The sequence below is a fragment of the Pinus tabuliformis genome, chromosome 2_2 (genome assembly GCF_031772625.1).
Source record: "Pinus tabuliformis cultivar Carrire ecotype Pingquan chromosome 2_2, CPIR1, whole genome shotgun sequence".
Classification (NCBI taxonomy): Eukaryota; Viridiplantae; Streptophyta; class Pinopsida; order Pinales; family Pinaceae; genus Pinus; species Pinus tabuliformis.
In genome coordinates, this window is record NC_142300.1 from 923,439,789 (window position 1) to 923,456,011 (window position 16,223).

General features: G+C 38.0%; 1 pseudogene; it reads right to left on the reverse strand.

Annotated features, from left to right (window-relative positions):
* Positions 1-11,724: 11,724 nt before the first annotated feature.
* LOC149196085 (heat shock protein 90-1 pseudogene) lies at positions 11,725-12,291 on the reverse strand (annotated as a pseudogene).
* Between the last annotated feature and the right edge of the window lie 3,932 nt (positions 12,292-16,223).

The window sequence follows — 16,223 nt, forward strand, 5'->3', positions numbered from 1 at the left end:
TTGATAGACACAATGATGTGGACAGGGAAACTAGGTTCATTGAATAGATCCAGGAGATCCACCAGGTAGTACAGGAACAACTGGAAAAGAGCCAGGCCAAGTACAAGTCTAGGCATGATAAGCATCGGATGGAGCATAGTTTTCAAGTTGGAGACCAAGTCTGGTTGTATATCAGCAAGGACATGATGCAAGGTGAAGGTAAAAAGCTAAAACCTATCAGGTATGGACCCTTCAGGATACTTGAGAAGATTGGTGAAAATGCTGTTCGCCTTGATCTACCAGCTTACATGCACATCTACTCAGTCGTGAACGTCGATTTCTTGAGGTTGTTTGAACCTTCAATGATTGAGGACCCTGAAGGGCAGAGTTAATTGCCTTCTGTTGATGACCTGTTACTTGAATATATTAATGAGTTGCAGGAAGATATAGTGTTGGATAGGAAGGTAAGGACGACACGCAATGGATAGGTGGAATACCTCAGGATTGGGCTTTAAAGGTTCGAAGCCGAAGAGTGCAAAGTGGATTGAGATTGGACAAGTGAGACAATAGTTTCCTCACTTAGTCGATGCTTGAAGAAAACCAACTTTTGGTGGTCCAAAATCTTTTTAGTAGGGAGGCCGTAATCCAAATTGGATCCATAAACGACTGTCAAAGAACCTTGACTGTATAGGGACGAAAAAAATCCTTGAAGAATCCAAAACAACAATCGGAAACACCCTGAACCAGTGGCCATGGCAGTCGGCGCAGAACGACAAGGACCTCGGTCAAAGCGCACTGATCAAGGCCCATGGAGACTGCGTAGGAGGTCGATGTAGCCCCTGGGAGCCTCAGAATGGGAAAAGGCGTTGGGAAAACAGGGCCGAAATGGAGGGACCTTAAGCCCTTGGTCACGTTGGGAGCCGAAGAACCGCGGGCGAAGAAACGAAAGGCGCCAATGTACGAAGGTGGGACCCACGACTTGGAAACCGACAGTTTTGATTGGGGCGCCCTTGAACAGTAAGAGGTTTTGGAGGAGAGCAGAGCGATCCCATTTAGCGATTGACGCGTGGCAGTAAAGGTGAGAGAAAAACTGCCATGATCGCGCATTATCAGTCGAGCAAGTCAACCGCGCTCGACGTGCGTATGACGTCGAATCTTGAGGAGCCCAGATCAAACGGCTGAGATTGCGCTCGATAGACAGAAGCAGAATCAACAGGGAATTAAGCCGCGATTTAAGGGGATTTGGAATCTGTTGACCGCCACGGTGGAGAAAGAACGTATCCACGACATAACCGAAGAAACGAATCGACGAACAGGCTGGCGCTGTTCCGATGGAGACGCGTGGCTACTTCCCGAGCGTTCATGCTGATGCTGAACAGGGAACTCCAAGCATGCAGGTGGTCGGCGAATCGACATAGGCGGGAGAGGAACCGAACAGGCATGGAGATCGAATGGCTAAAGCCATCAACTCTGAAGAGGAATGAAGATTGAGAGAAGAGGAATAGAGAAGAGTCCAAGCAACCAAGAGAGACAGTGAACAGTGAACCCTGAGAGGAGGACTAAGCACAGAGAGCAGTAAAGCCAAGTAGAGGAGATAGAGGGCCGAGCTGACCACAGGCAGCATCGAGCACCAAAGAGCTTGAAGAATCAAGCCTTCCCATAGAGGAATCTATCTGGATTGAGCACCATAGTTGGCTCTTTCCACTGTAGACCAAGGGTCACAGAGCTGGTAGGAAGAACAAGAGTCTGTGTACTCCGAGTGGCTTGGGGAATCCAAGAACCACCCTACCAAGCAAAATCTGCTTCAAGAGAACTCATATTGAGTCCCTGTATTGTAATTTCTCTGCTGAAAGACACAATAAAACAAGGCCACCACTGAAGCTGGACCGAAGACGTAGCCCTGGAGAATAGGGTGAACTCCTTATTAAAAAATGCTTGTGTCTTTGTGTTGCTTACTGTATTTCTCTGCTGTCTTTCCATTTATTTTCTGATCGATCCGTTGTTTCAATAACACAGAACACACACACCATCACATGAGTCTGTAATACCTTTTTTTTAATAAATATTCAACTGAGGTCACTCATAGGGTGATTATCAGATCAACCTCATCCCACCATGGCTGAGTTATCTCTGTTGAAACATGTACTTCCTTCTTCAGTTCCTCAATCTTCTTCTAGAGGGCCTTTCCCTCATTGATTTTGGAAAGCTTTTGCGAGATTGGTAAGGTATTCGCAGTTACCTAAATCTCTTCCAGCTGTTGTTGCCTCTGCTGAATGTCTTCATACAATTTCTACACATTTGGATCTTCTTGTAGCGAATTCCAAATCTATAAACTCTAGTCCAAATGTTTCCCACAGTTTGCCATTACTGTGGAGATGTTTGCCATTGCAGTCTTTAGGTTAGTCTCCCTCTTCTCTCTTACTTCCTATGGTGTGGTTGGCTGCAACTTCATTTGCATCTTACTAATCTGCATTTCATATTTAAATTGTATTGTGGTGATATTTTCCTTATACCCTTACACTACAAGCCTGAGCTTCGTGACCTTTTCCCCTACTAGCTCTTCTTCTCAGACATCAAGGCCCGGAATCACTTTGCATATTGTTTCAATCACCTCCTTGATCTTCGTTTGCTGCTAAACTACTTGATCCCTCTCTTAGATCATCTAGTCAAGCTTTTGTTGTAGTGAAGTCCACTATTTATACCTGAATATTCAACTGTGAGGTATGATGTTCGCTCAGCTTCAGCTCTTCTATTATCTCCATGTGCAACTTGTGTAGTCTTTGCAATGGTACCGCTACGATGTTCATATTGACATGCTTCCACCCTTTTGCTTATTGTTGTACCTCAACGGAGTCAAACTGTAGGGCTCCAGCGAGTATTGGTGCTAACCTTGCTACAAGTGTAGGCTCTATTTTCCTTTCTTCTCCAATCCTTTCCTATATCTGTGTGGGTTGTCTGACTATCTGTGCCAAAATTTTAAGTTCTGCAATTCGCTCTTGCACACCTGTGAGAAGTACGTCGTAGTGATCTTCCCACTTATTCCACGATTTTGTTGTCGCCTCCTAAATCTATCCCCAGTTTGCTCTAGGTCCCCATCAATAAGGACCATTGGCATGATATCCTTCATCTTATCGACCTTCTGCTTCTTCTTGATCTTTGTGGCAGCTTCGCCCTGTGACTTCTTATTTTCTGTGAAAACTTGTTCTATTTCTATCTTTTCTGACTCCTTATTCTACTCATCTCCTTCAGGAGGATCCTGGTGACCCTCGTCATGTTGCTCCTCTTCCTCTGATTCCTACTCATCCTTATATTTTTCCTTTCCACTCGCTTCACCATGTTGTGAGGTGTCCTCCTCTATCGCACTGTCTTTTGCCTCTACCTCCGACGCAATCATCCATTATGTGGGCCACTATTGTACCTGTATAAGGAGAACATCTTCTATTACCAAATATGCTAGAGGAAGCCACTTCTTCTTTGTATCCATATGGGCCTGTATATAGGCTTTGTGAAAAGTAGCTTTGAACTTTGCAACAACTCTATATTTCTTGTATAGGCTCGGCGAGAGGCAAGGGTGTTGTTTCAACAACATATGTAATTCCATGTGATATAACACAAAAAGCATCATGTTATCCATTGCTCATGACAGTTGGGTGGTATACCATAGTGAGGCATACCGCGTGGCTTCACAGACATCTGAAGCTACCGAAGGGAACAATGAATCCTCCGGCTCTCTCCATGCCAACATTGCAATTATAAATATCAGCCAAGGGTAATGAAATGTTGTACCTTTTTCCAAGACCCCTCGGTAGTTGTTCAGAATTTCTTTGCAAAGGTATTTGATCTAGTTGTACTGAACCCCATTACCGCACTACGCAACCAATGAAACTACCATTGTAAGGACTTCATTTTCCCGACACTTTCTCGTGATCTTCCCAGCCAATATGTGTACTACAAAGCGAACTTCTTGGTCACTGATTAAGTTTATAATATATTCCCTTTTTCCTTGTCTCTGACCAAAAATTTTCTTCATGTTGTCGCTTATGGCCCGGTCCTCATCTTTTCCAACAAATTCTTCCACAGGGTTCCACCCTTGATATGGAAGTCTGGTGGTTCTCCATATAAACATTGGATCTATAGGGATCTTATTCCCATCCATAATCATCCATCGTGCATCAACACAAGTAGTTTTCACACACAATCCATGCTCCCCAGACTTCTACTGAAGTGCGACACATTCAACATGTTCATCAATCCTGAATGCACCAATCCATTTTACCATTATTGCAACTCTAACCTTGTCACACCACTCTCCTTGTAGTTTACTTGTTTCAAATATCAATAAGGTGCAAACTGTGGGTATTTATTCTTGTTGTTGAAGTTGTAGCCTGCGAACTTCAGCTGCGGTACTTTCCCAAGTAATTCCCTAGTAAATGGTACTTCCTCTGGAAATAGGGGTGTGAAGGTGCAAAACTTTGCATCCTTCGAGTCTTTCACTGGTTTGACATTCGGTTTTCTTGGTGGAATGTATGGTAGTAGAGGTGATGGAAATGTTGCACCATCTGTTTCCATCTGCTCTGCATGCTCCACTTCTTCCTCACTGTTTCCATTTGCTCTGCGTGCTCTGCTTCTTCCTCATTATCTCTGACTCGCTCGACTTCTCGTTGAGGTTCAATATTTTTCTTATCTTGTTTCTTCTTTGTTCTCTCTTCCTTGGTTGGTTTCTTTCTTGGAGATCTCCATTGCTTTTGTGATGAAGCTATTGCGGGTATACTAGCGGTTGCTACGACTGCTTCCATGATTCCAGGGAAGCCCTTCTCATGAAAATTATGAATAATTTCTTCCCAAGAACACTTAGACGACATACAATAGTGAAAATTTCTACACTAGAACTCTCAATTCATGAAAGTTTCAAATATGGGTGGGACGCAGATTTTTATAGCAATTATGAATATCTAACCCCATCATTAGCTCAAATTGTGTTCATTAACTGTATATCTATCCCTATATATTGCCAATCTATCCTCATAAATGCAACTTTCTGCATGTTTGATGTTAACTTTCCCTCATATCTATATATATATATATATATATACATACATACATACATACATACATACATACATATATATATTATTTGTTTTTAATTTTTTTAATTTTTTAATTTTAATTTTAATTTTTTTTTAAGAACTTTGACACATCTATATTGTAGCAAACAATGCTTCTTACATTGCATCTCCTATGTACTTCGACATAATCTAGACTATAGCGAAGTAACTTCCTACGTCGAAGCTCTTTCTGCAACATGGTTGATAGTCCAGTGCCCATTTTCAACTGTAGGTGACACTAACACTTTTATCCTTTCTTCTTTAGAGCGACGTTGTAGGGACAACGTTGTCCCTATACAACTTCAACCTGCTACCATTTACTCTTCCTTGGATCAATTCTCCATTTAACTTCGCTAATTGAACTACGCCTCCATCAGTAATATGCTTGATAATGTAGGGGCCCAACCAATGCATCTTGAATTTTCCTGGAAAGTTCATAAACCTACTGCCATAGAGGAGAATAAGGTCTCCTACTTGGAACATCTTCTTCTTAATACGTCTGTCATGCCAAGCCTTTTCTCTTGCTTTTTGTACCTGCTGATGGAATCCTGCTATAAATCTGTCTTCTTCCAAAGCAATCAACTGTGACATTCTTTCCTCCATTATATTAGGGTTTTCCATATCTGTAAAAGCTACAATCCTCAAGCTAGGCATGATGTACTCCATGGGCATCACAACTTCTTGCCCATAAACTAACCTGAAGGGTGTCTGACATGTCAACTTTTTACATGTGGTCCTATAAGCCCATAAAACTGTTGGGATTCTAAGGTTCCAGTCATCGTTGTTCACATTGCATACCTTAGTCAATGCATTCTCCAAAATCTTATTGAATGCTTCTACTATTCCATCAGCCTGAGGGTGATAAGGGGTACTCTTTTGATTATAAAATTGGAATTCCTCATTCAATACTTCAATAGTTTTATTCAGGAAGTGTGAACCTTGGTCACTCATCAAAATATTTAGACATACAAACTAGACAACATATACTCAAAAATAAACTTCACAACAGTCTTTGTTTACAGTCCCTTAATGGTTGTGCTTTGGCTGATCTTGTCAAGTAATCAGTTGTTTTAATTATGTACCTCACACTAATCCTCTTTCCATGTGGGTTAATGGGTCCAACAAAATAAATAGCCCATTTATCAAAGTTATGTAATGTAACTTGTGGTACCAATGGGATCTCATCTCTTCTTTAAGGTTTTCTTTTTCTTTGGCACATATCACATGCTTTGCAGTACTCCTTTGCATCTTTGTGTAATGTAGGCCACCAAAATCTACTCTCAAATTCTTATGTGCAATAGCTTTTCCTGCATAGTGTCCACCAGCTGTGCCAATATGAGCTTCTTTTAGAATCATTTGTCCTTCATGTTCAAGAACATATCTGCACAATATTTCATCTGGTACCATCTTATATAATTGTTCTTCTATTAATGAAAATTCAGCTGCCTTAACCACTAATTCTTTCTTTTGTTCCATAGTATACTCTGAAGGAGCCATCCATGTGGTCAAAAACTAAATGATATCTGCAAAATGGTCATCTGCAACTCTGATTGAAAATAATTGTGCATCAAGGAGATTATCCTCTATGCTAGTTGGTTCTTCCCCTATTTCCAATCTTGATAGATGATCAGGTCCTGCATTTAGTCTTCTTGGTTTAACAATGATTTCAAAGTCATATTCTTGGAATAATAATAACCATCTGCAAATCTTTCCTCCTAAGACAGGCTTATTAACCAAATACTTTAGTGCAGAATGATCTGTAAACATTTTAAAGTGTGATCCCAGCAAATAGTGTCTAAACTTCTGCAAAGCATACACCATGGCCAGTCCTTCCCTTTCTATAGTGGTGTAATTATTTTCTTCTTTAGATAACTTTCTACTTGCAAAATCTATAGGATGATCAATTTCTCCTACACCAGGTTGTGCCAATACTACTCCCAAAGCTATACAAGAGGCATCCACATGGACATGGAATTCCTTATTCCAATAAGGGAACACTAATATAGGTGCAACTACCATTTTTTATTTCAATATGTTGAGGCTCTTCTGACATTCTTCATTCCACTGAAAAGTTACATCCTTCTTTAACAATTTCTCCATAGGCGCAGTGATCTGCGCATAGACCCAGTATGTCCCAACATAGTGCGAAGATGTCTTACCATCTTAGGTGGAGGAAAATTCACAATGACAACAATCTTAGCAAGGTCCACCATTAGTCCTTGCTTGCAAACAATATGTCCCAACAATATTCCAAAATGTACACAAAGTATGCACTTCTTTAAGTTCAAGGGGATATGATATTGTCTACATGTGTCAAGCATAAGTCTTAAACTTCCAATATGTTTGCTCAACAATCCAAATATTGCCCAATCATCAAAATATACCTCTAAATTTTTTTGGATTTATTCCTTAAAATCGGCAACCAACACTCTAGAAAATATAATAGGGTCATTCTTTAATCCAAAAGGCATTACTATGTATTGATATGAGCCCCATTATGTAGCAAATGTGGTCTTATACCGATCTTCAGGTGAAATCCTAATCTGATGATAACCTGAAAATCCATCTGTAAATGAGTAAGCTTCTAGAACTCCTACATTTTCTCTCACTTCATCTGTGAAAGGGGTAGGGAAGGGATCATGTAAACATGCATCATTCAACTTCCTCATATCAACACAGATCCTAATTTCTCCTTGAGTCTTCTTCTCTTGCACCACCATAGGACTCACCCATTCTGATTCTTCTACTGGTTCAATAATTCTTGCTACTATCACCTTATCCAGCTCTGCTTTCAATTTCTCCTTATACTTCAGATTGAACCTATAAGGTATTTGTTTGACTGGCTTCACATCAAGCTTAAGGGGAATCTTCGTGACTCCTAGATCTCCTATTATACCCTTCATTATTGAAAACTTAGTGGGAAAAAATTCATGATATTCATGGAGTAACTCTGTAACTTTACTGACTCTCTCTTCATCAATAGTCTCATATTTTTTCAAACTTGGTTTCATTCTCTGATCCTATGTTCACCTTCTTGGTCTTTAGTGGCTTCATTATATCTGGTATTTCTAGATTAGGTCAAGTTACTTCGCGGTATCCTTCTGATTCTACTATGTCGATGTTGTGAGGATCTTCTTCCTCTTCTGCAATAAGGTTATGATGAAGGCTTGAAAATCGAAAATCTATTTTTATGCTTGTGCTAACAAAATAATGTTTTGAGATTTTTGGAGTAATACCTAGCCTCAAACTAATCTAATTTAACTAATAATCACGTGCAATTTGTCCTAATCAAAAATATTTATCTAACTATAACTATCCCGGGAGTAATATGATATATGCGATCTAAAATGATGTCTGAAAGCAATTTATAATAAAGATCATTCAATTGCGATAAGAAGTGAATCCGTTTAACAATTTTCGTTTCGTATAAAAAGTTAGCCGAAACGATATGAGAGATATATCGCATAAAAATCATTCATGTATGGAGCATAAACTATAAATCATAATCATACAATAGTGCAATAATGTCAATCAAGAATTCAAACTTTCATACATAAATAACTTGAAGATAATTTATTGCTTGATGCATAAGTAAAAAGAATTAAGAGATAAAAGTATCATTCATAATATGTTCTACTCATGTGCTCCAGCAATATTGATCTACTTTCAAATCATCCAACATCATCTAAGAGTACAGAAGTGCAATTTCAGTAGAAGATGTCAAATTCAAGTAGAAAATAAATCTCGTTCCATTAATTTCACCAGAACTTCCTCAAAGGGACAGAAGTGCATGTTCTGAAAAATGTTTCTGGTAAAATTTCTGGACCCCTCTCTAAATGCATGAGAGGGGTTTAAATACTAACTTATGAAACTAAAAATAGATTATTACAAAAAAAATTGAGGAGGTTTAAATGACCTGCCTTAGTTTAAGCAAAATAAAAGAAAAATAGAAATGTGCATAATGACTAATCCTACATTCGATCTTTCTATTGAGTCTTGAAAATGTCATTCATTTCCATTACACTTTCACTATTATGTCCATTATATCACCTCCATTTCACTACTATGTCACCACATTCATCCCACTTTCATTATCATTGGGCCACCTTTATGTTTTTCCAATCTTTATTATTTCTAAGCCTTTTAAGTGAATTTGTGGTTAAACATTAGAAAATAATGTGCATATGCTTATACCTAACAAATGGGTTGAGATTGTTGACATGTGTAGGTTGAAAGGAGGCTTCTAGAAGACCCTTATGTGGCACCCCAAGGCCAAATTCGAATTTGAGTGGAAAGAATCATGGGATCATGAGGATATGTGTCACATCTCCTAATTGTATTGTAACTCTAAGAAGACATGTGTCTTATCAGTTCCTATTTTGATTAGGACTCTAGAGGAAGAGGGAGAGATTCATGGATTCTCATTAATGAGATGGCTCTCATCTTTTTGTATAAATAGGAGATCTCTCTCCTTCATTAGTTAGTCTTTCCTTTTAGTCTTTTTCTTAGTCCTTTTAGCTTGTTAGTCCCATGGCTTTTGAAAGCTTTGGAGAGCCTTGTTGTACTTTGCACTTTTGAAGAAATTGAATAAAGCTTTGATGTTCTCAACATGGAAGGAGATGTGAAGTAGATGTCATGGAGCATATTAGGATGTAAGTAGAGTAGATTTCATTTTGTAAATATTTCTTTGTAGAATGTAAGGTAGATTAGATTTTTCATTCATGCAATTTCAATTCATGCAAGTGTGTTTAATTTTACTTTGATTTCATGACTAGTGGCATGTGTGATCATCTTGTCTATGTTGCTGACCTTTATTTTTCTGTAGTTTGATTTTCATTAGTATCATTTCTTTAACTTGCACTTCACTTTTTGCTCTTAGATATCAAGTTGTTCATCTATTGATGGTTCTTTCTCCATAATCAAATAACTTTATTGGAGCCAAAATATCACTTAGTACAGCTTGGTTTAGTTTGCTTTAAGACTCACATTGCTGACTTGTTCATAACTAGCTGAAAGGCAAAAAGGTTAAGAAAAGGTTAAAGTAGTGTGATTTGTCTCCTTTATGTAGTGTCACTTAGATTTTACATTTCATTTTCATTTTAAATCAGCAACAGAGATACTGGGCTGATGTCATTTAGTCCTTTATTTGATGTTTTTATTTTCCTTTAAGCATTTGATTTCATAGGTGGAAGGGGGCCCTTGCCTTGTATAGTTGTCACTTTAATTTATTGCATTTCTTTTTCTGATTTTCATGTATATTAATGTATAGTTTGAATTACTGCATTTTATTTTCTTTTTAACATGTATATTATTGTACATAAATTGCTTTCAAGTTGATTGTAGATTAGTGATGCACATAGCCTTTTAATGAACTAATGACGTGATAGAATCATCTTGTCCTTTTGCTGAAGCAGCAAGGATACTAGGTCTCATAGTCATTCTCTCATTATTTGATTATTGCATTTTATTTTGATTGAACTAGTTGTATATTTACACTTTTGTTTAAATACTAACTCCATCAATAACATGTTTTAAGTTCTTTTGAAGTGCTAAGTTTTGGAAGTTACCATTAAGGACATAGGCCTTGTCTTAAAATCTTTATCCATACTTGTCCTTTAAAATTATTCTTAAGACCTTAGAAAACTAACAAGAACAAAACCCACATAAACTATAAAACAACGAAGTAAGAGAAAGGTTAACTAAGCACATATAGTGCACCACACTTCATCAGTTTACGATACCCGGATTGATAATTTATGTAGAGCAATTTAAGACGTTAAATTGACTAGACATTTTGGCGCCGTTGCCGGGGAAGTGTAATTAGGAGACCTTATTTCTTACATCTGAAAAAAAAAATTAACAATTCTTGAGTATGCTCTCCTCCTGCACTTTGTGTGATCTAGAGGATCAGAAAAAGGATTGTTAAGTAAAAAAAAAAAAAAAAGGGTTAATAATTCTTGAGTATGCTCTCCTCCTGCACTTTGTGTGATCTGGAGGATCAGAAAAAGAATTATTAAGAAAAAAATAGGAGACAAAATAAACTTCATCACTTCAATTGATTCAAGAAAAAAAAAGGAGAAGAGAAAAAAAATAAACTTCATTTCATTTCCATTTTCACTCCATGCCATCCATTTCATCAATAAAAGTTATTTCCCCATGATCATTTCCATTAAGATTGCCTAACTATCTCTATTTAGCTAAGTGGTTGCTGTGATACTGGTTTCCGCAGCTGATACCGGTTTCCGCAGCTGATACCACTCTGTTTTTCAAACTTACAGTCAAGATGTTAGTGCAATAAAATGAAAATGCAGGAATGACTAAGCAATATAAAAATTCACAATTTCAGAGAAAAAAACAATCTATGGCTATCTCCATTCCTAGTTTTCGTTGTGGCTTCAATAAAAAAATCTGCCTCCCTGATCAAGCTTTGGCCTTAAAACGAACCTGCAAAAGCATTACGTCTCCTTTAGTTGTTTTCATGTCTCTTGCAAACAGCAGCATCAAATCAATTCTTTCATCTCTGTGTAGGCTCTAAAATTAGAGAGAAAGCAGCGGTATGCAACAACATTGCATACTGTTTATCCCTATACATGTGTTTTTTTTTGGTTTGTTTGTTGTGTAGACAAAAATTAGCAGAAATCTAATGATCATAACAAGGGAGACCACCCAATTCCTGAATCCATGACTTCTGTGGGCTTTCTCCGGGAATAAGCTCCTCATAGTTGTTCATTATGAAAACCCTTCTCACATAAAGCTTAATATTGTTGAGCTTCTTCTTTGTATCAAAGAAATCGAATGGAGCCCTCTTCGGAACAAAGAGAACAGCCTTGAACTCCAATTGACCCTCTACAGAGAAATGCTTCACGGCCAAGTGATCCTCCCAATCATTGGTGAGACTCTTATAGAACGATGCATACTCTTCCTTTGTAATCTCCTCTGGCTTTCTCATCCAGATGGGCTTTTGCTTGTTGACAAGACTCCATTCATGCGACACTTCCTTTACCTTCTTTTTCTTCTTATCTTTCTCCTTTTCCTCCTCCACTTCCTGGATATCCCCTTCATCTTCCTTCTTCTCCTCTGTCTCCTCTTCGTCGTCACTGACCTCCTTCTCAGTGGTCTTCTCAGTCCACAAATAAATGGGGTAGCTAATGAACTCGGAATGCTTCTTGATCAGATCCTTCAGCCGCCTCTCCTCCAAGTATTCCATATAAAAAAAAATATTTCAAAATCAATTTCACAACCGAATGCAGAACTGTTAACTTAGGAAAAATGCGTAAACATAGGAAAAACGTCAAACTTCAAATGTTCGATTTGCCCAAATGGAGACGAATTTCGAAAAACTAAAACATGGGTTTTTTTTCCAGGTGGGTTAATTAGATAACCCAGAAACCGTTCGAAGAAATTTGTGGTGGTCTGGGAGAAATTCTCGGTTCTTTGGAGCCTCTTTTTTGCCGCCGCGTGAAGAAAAACATGAGTTAACTGATAGTTTGATGTGTTCGGCGTACCTAAAGAAGGGGAATTAAAATTCGGTTCTATGCTGCCACCTCTACCACGTCCTCTGTCCATATGCCACCCATTGCAATTCATTAAGACCTGTTAAACGGCAGTTTCAATCCAACACGGCTCTGTTACGTAAACCAATTGCATACGGCTCTTCACAGCCGCATAACTCCCGCTGCAAACTCACGGCTATGCTTCAAACCTTGATTACAATCTGTTTACCAATAGCCCCATGTGACCAACAGTTAGCACACTGTGTGTACTTAGTTTCACCCGGCATCCCAAGCGATTTCATCCATCAAAACATCGAATGAGGTATCGATGTTGACAAAGTTTCCACCAAACAATAAAAAAGTCCGCCAGACGAGATGAGACTAGCGATACCATCACAACAAGAAAGGTTTACAACAGCTGTTTGCTTGTTACATATGTCGATATACATTTTGAGGATCATATGCAAAGATATCCAGGGAGGGGCTAGAGCCTATAGCCAGAAGACAATGTTTATACGCATGTTGAAACCAGATCTTGTAGACAGAGTCATCACAAGTTTTGGAATGATTACAAGATCTTGTTGGATATATCTATTGAGGCTGGACAACAATTTGTTACAGCCTTCACTCCTCCACATTTTTTTTTTTCTCTTCCACGCACACAGCCACTCCATTTCACAGTACTTTCTACACTCTGCACTTTCCGCAGCCAATACAGCATTTCCGCAGCTCACACAGGCTTTCCGCAGCCAATCCCGGATTCCGCAGCTGTTTTGTTAAACTCTAGGTTGCAGGTGTCATCAAGCAAAACAAGTCACATGGGTAGCTAGGGAAATGTCAGTACATGGATGGTGTCCTATTCATTCGATCAAATTTGATGAAAAAGACCCCGGTCAAAGGGAAGTCAAATTGTGTGTTATCACTAAGTCGCCACACTGAGTCGCTGCATGTCAAGAAAAAATAATAATTTTGAATCAATGAAATGAACAAGTTATTTTCTCACTTTTCTGAAGGTATTGATTAATTTTGGACTGATAATGAAAGATGAATGGCTAACTTTTTATTCAAGATTTTTAGCTACAGAGTTGTTCCCCAATTCCGCAGCCAGAAAAACCTCATTGTTCAAATCAGCCTATCTTTCTCATACAAAATCAGATTTTGATGATTTAAGTACCATTGGAAAGATCTCAACAAGATCTATACAATGAGAAATATATCATTAGAGTTTGAAATGGCAAATAATGAAATAAATTGCTGAAAAGAAGCAACATCAACTTGAGGCACTAATTCCAAAGCAGGTATAAATTCTTTTGATTTTTCCTTTGAGAACTTGTTTCATTAATACAAATTCTTAGTTTTGTGTGTAAATATCATAACTAGAGAGATTGATCACCTCTCTCCTTTGATAATCTTACATTCTATTGCAGAAGAAGTATTAGTTTTTTTGCAGGTTCCAGGAGGAAGGACAAATGACTACAAGAGAATGGTGTTTCTCTAAGAGACCAATTTGTTTCATAAGAGGATGATCAGCAACAAAGAGGAAATATGCTGATGTAAAATCATATCCAAACACTTGAAAAACTTTCAGATACTATTGTCTCCATCATATCCATCCATCACATCCATACCTCATAATAAACCATTCATCCCATTTTCCTCCATATTTTCCACTTACATTCACATACACTTTCCATCTCTTTTTGTCCATTCATAACCCACAAATAAAAGCAAGAGGCTCATTCACATGCTTATTTCCATTGCCATTTCTATTCTCCATTGCCATTTTCCATTTTCATTTTCCATTCCTTGTCATTTTCGTTCCGCAAATAAGCCCTGCTTCAATGCAAATTATTGAGTCCATAGTCCTTTGAGTCTAAGTTCTTTGTAAAAACACCTTGAGGCTTGCATGCCTTAATGGCAAGTCCTCATGCTGACAAACAATGGGAATACATTAATGTCCCTTGTTCGTTAGATCTTCTAGGTGACTCGACATCAGCAAATTCATTCGTACCTAGCAAGATGTGTTTGGGCATCTTGACTCTCATTGTCATCAATGGTGAGAGTTCTTGTGTTGACTAGTGGCATCCATTAATGGCCACTAAGCCAACAATTTCCTACTATGTTCGACATCAGAACATCCTTTCACATAGTAGGAATTGTGCCAATGATTTTTGAAGACATGAAGACTATTATTTTCAGCATTTTGGAGCAGATTCAGCAAGTTTTAGTAGAAGCAATAAAAAGCCATCTTATCTCTCTATCCATGGCTCCTCTTGTTCAGCCACTTGAAGAAGAATATGATCAGAATTTTTCAGCCACCATACATACAACTCATCCATTCCAAAGGGTAAGTGAAGGTACGTCATTTTCTAACTTTTGACCATAAAATTCCATAAAAAGCTAGAATGATAATTGTTGGAAAAACATTTCTCTTCCTCATTTCATAAAATTGCCAATACCATCAGTTGGGGGGGGGGAATACATTCATATTCATATCTTGCCATGTCCATATCATATTCAGGAGCTCACATACTTCCAACATATATTAATTATTACATTGCTATTATGAGCATACAATGGCTTTTGAAAAAGTGCTTAAAGGATAAATTGGATACAAACAAAATCATGGTTGTCACACAAGAACCAACCATCATGCAATCCAATAAAGATATACTTTGCAACAATAATCAAAATATCATTATGCAAAGTTCAAAGATCAAAATAGAAGGCAACAAAAAAAAATGGTTGTAACACAAGAACCAACCATGTTGCAACTCAAGTCAAACACTTTGCAGAAATATGAAGTTATCAAATGATATCATGTAAAGTTAAGCCAAAGCTCAAGGATCAAAAGAGTTAATGTAATATACATTGCATGAGGACATGCAATAGCTTCAGTTGGGGGGTATGTTGAGTCTTGAAAATGTCATTCATTTCCATTACACTTTCACTATTATGTCCATTATATCACCTCCATTTCACCTCCATTTCACTACTATGTCACCACATTCATCCCACTTTCATTATCATTGGGCCACCTTTATGTTTTTCCAATCTTTATTATTTCTAAGCCTTTTAAGTGAATTTGTGGTTAAACATTAGAAAATAATGTGCATATGCTTATACCTAACAAATGGGTTGAGATTGTTGACATGTGTAGGTTGAAAGGAGGCTTCTAGAAGACTCTTATGTGGCACCCCAAGGCCAAATTCGAATTTGAGTGGAAAGAATCATGGGATCATGAGGATATGTGTCACATCTCCTAATTGTATTGTAACTCTAAGAAGACATGTGTCTTATCAGTTCCTATTTTGATTAGGACTCTAGAGGAAGAGGGAGAGATTCATGGATTCTCATTAATGAGATGGCTCTCATCTTTTTGTATAAATAGGAGATCTCTCTCTTTCATTAGTTAGTCTTTCCTTTTAGTCTTTTTCTTAGTCCTTTTAGCTTGTTAGTCCCATGGCTTTTGAAAGCTTTGGAGAGCTTTGTTGTACTTTTCACTTTTGAAGAAATTGAATAAAGCTTTGATGTTCTCAACATGGAAGGAGATGTGAAGTAGATGTCATGGAGCATATTAGGATGTAAGTAGAGTAGATTTCATTTTGTAGATATTGCTTTGTAGAATGTAAGGTAGATTAGATTT